Source organism: Amphimedon queenslandica, unplaced genomic scaffold (assembly GCF_000090795.2).
Source record: "Amphimedon queenslandica unplaced genomic scaffold, v1.1 AMPQUscaffold_10108, whole genome shotgun sequence".
NCBI lineage: Eukaryota > Metazoa > Porifera > Demospongiae > Haplosclerida > Niphatidae > Amphimedon > Amphimedon queenslandica.
In genome coordinates, this window is record NW_003549621.1 from 2,643 (window position 1) to 5,272 (window position 2,630).

Consider the following 2,630-nt stretch of genomic DNA (forward strand, 5'->3'; position numbering starts at 1 on the left):
CAATTACTGGACAATCCAGTGTCATCATTACTAGTGAAGACAGTATTCAGGTATGGGAACAAACAGATTACTGTATAGCAGGAAATTTTGGAAGTTAAATTTGGTAAATTTTCCATTTCATAGTCATTCACCAATTTAAAAATCTGCCATTTTGAGCCATTATGTGCATGCTCAGCGACACATAGCCACAATTTTGCCAAATTAAAATTCACCAATCACCAAAATTTAACAATTTACAAAAATTTAGTCCCTCCAAAATTTCCTGGTGTACAATATGATAGTTGTTGATTGTCCAATGACTGTATAGATTGGGACTATAGATGTTGAAGGCACAGATGAAGAGGATATAGAGAAAGGGAGGAAAGGAGAAGGATTGATAGCCAGTAGTTTGTTACCAGTCACTGGTGGTGGTATGGACATATTGAGTCATGATTTACAATATTCATCATCATCAAGCAGTGAAGGAGAGGGGGAAGAGGAGGATATTACTGATATGGAAGAAGTGTAACTTTTGTTTATGTGTATAGATATCATACTCCATTCATTTTTAACTTAATGCACAAAAAAATGATTAAAAAATTTGCTTGCATATACTATAATCCTACAAAATGTATAGTGATACTGATTAATACACCATAAGTTGCCTTGTGATGGATGTTACTGGTTAGGCAGCTGCAGATCAGACTCCTGTGAGGATCTTGTTAAATCTTGTCTCATGTAGCCAACCCCTCCCTCAAGTCACTTATGATCAATCAATGTAGACATAGCAGGTGATATTCTCACCAAAGGACAAATCAGAGTGTGAACCATTGACAATGGTTCACACTCTGATTTTCTTCTGACTGTTGTAAACTCAATATTCCTCAACTGCCTGTGTCCAATTTAAGCCTTGAGATAGAATACCTGGCCTTTTAGTTTATGGTCCAAGCACAAGCTGCTTAGGGACTTTTCAGTGCATAGCATAGTCATTGCCACTGTTGTGTAAACTCTAGTGCATTGTAAAATTCTCAATAATAAAAAAGTAAAATGGAGCCATTAAACAAACTACACAAGAGTTTTTTAAAGTGCACTTGGATACATAATTATTTTAAAATTACCATTAATTTTAAAATATAAAGATTAAAATGATATAATACAAGCTTCTAAATTAAATTAATCCAACCAGTATTTCTCAATTTTCTTCAACCTACAGTAATATAATAAATGAACTATCATAATAACATGAAGACTGTCTTATTTGTATTATAAATTTTTTTAAAATTTATGAAAATGTAAAAAATTTATGATTTTCTATAATACTAATGCATTTATTTTGGATCATTAATTGATAGTACCTTGCTTCCTCTGCCACTTGTTAACTCTTTCATTGTCTCTCTATTGTCTCTAAATAATTATAAACAGTAAGAGGTGTATGTAAGTGTGTGTGCTCATTAATACTTGTAATATATGACACGTCCATCACTAAATAGTTCTAATGAGGACCTGTCTGAAGTGATGGAATACCATATCAACTTATTCTCAATATCAAGACATGACATCTCAACTGGAAATAATGATAATCCATACTAAGAGTTAAAGAGAGGGAGCATTATTATTATTATGTTTTTGTATCAATGATTAACCTTTGCACAAAAGATATACTCAGCAGGTACTCCACTTAACTCTGACAGCTGTAAAAAACAATAATAATAATACCATATAGCTTGAAATTTTCGTGGAATGTAAATTTCGTGGTTTTCGTGGTTATGGGCTGCCCACAAAATTTAAATCCACGAAATCATGCCATCCCCTACAGGCTATGTAAACTGTCAACCACGAAAATTAAACCACAAATTGCCCCACTAGGAGCAAACCACGAAAATATCAACCCACAAAAATATCAACCCACGAAAATTTCAAGCTATACGGTAATATACACGGTACATACGTATACCTACATGTGTGGGCTCCTGGTATTTATTCATAGGCTTACTGTACATTGATGTTAATATAAACCTATAGATTTGTATTGGTGATTGACAATTTTTACCATTATCAAATCTGCCATTTGACATAAAATCCAAAATTTGCCAACTACCGTATAGCTGAAAAATTTGGAGTGTTAAAATTTGGTGAATTGACTCTAAAAGAGTTTTGGAGGTTAAAATTTGGGCAAAATTTACCTTTGTGCTTACTTCTATGGAAATCTATCAAATTGGAGACTAAAATTTTGGTAAATTAACATCCATTTACCAATTTTGCCAAATTTTCATTCCGTCAAATTTTTATTCCACCAGCTTTTCTATCTATATTGTATACTTATCACAGATGAATACAGTATACACATGCAGTTTTAATCTTAGAGCATCGCAACTACTTGTTTGAACAAGTACTGTCCCATGCAGTGCAATAATAAAATTATGATTACCTTTTCAATAGCATGCTTAGGATCATTATTATCCAGTATAATTTCTTCTATTGGATCAACTGAACATTGTGATGGACGCCATCTTATAACATACACCTGTATCTGTCCTTTATGCTTCTTCTTCTCTGGTCCTAATGAAAATTAATACAATAACCTTACTATAATCAAGTGAAGTACAGTTTTATTGGTAAGAGACTAAATTTGGTGAGTTGGCAAATTCAGG

General features: G+C 32.8%; 1 long non-coding RNA gene across 1 annotated transcript; it reads right to left on the minus strand.

Annotated features, from left to right (window-relative positions):
- Positions 1-831: 831 nt before the first annotated feature.
- Positions 832-2,619, minus strand: LOC109590385 (uncharacterized). The gene is made up of 5 exons (XR_002189291.1): positions 2,408-2,619; positions 1,623-1,670; positions 1,438-1,565; positions 1,335-1,383; positions 832-1,186 (listed from the first exon to the last, which is right to left on the minus strand). It is a non-coding gene; the product is annotated as an uncharacterized LOC109590385 (long non-coding RNA).
- Positions 2,620-2,630: the final 11 nt, after the last annotated feature.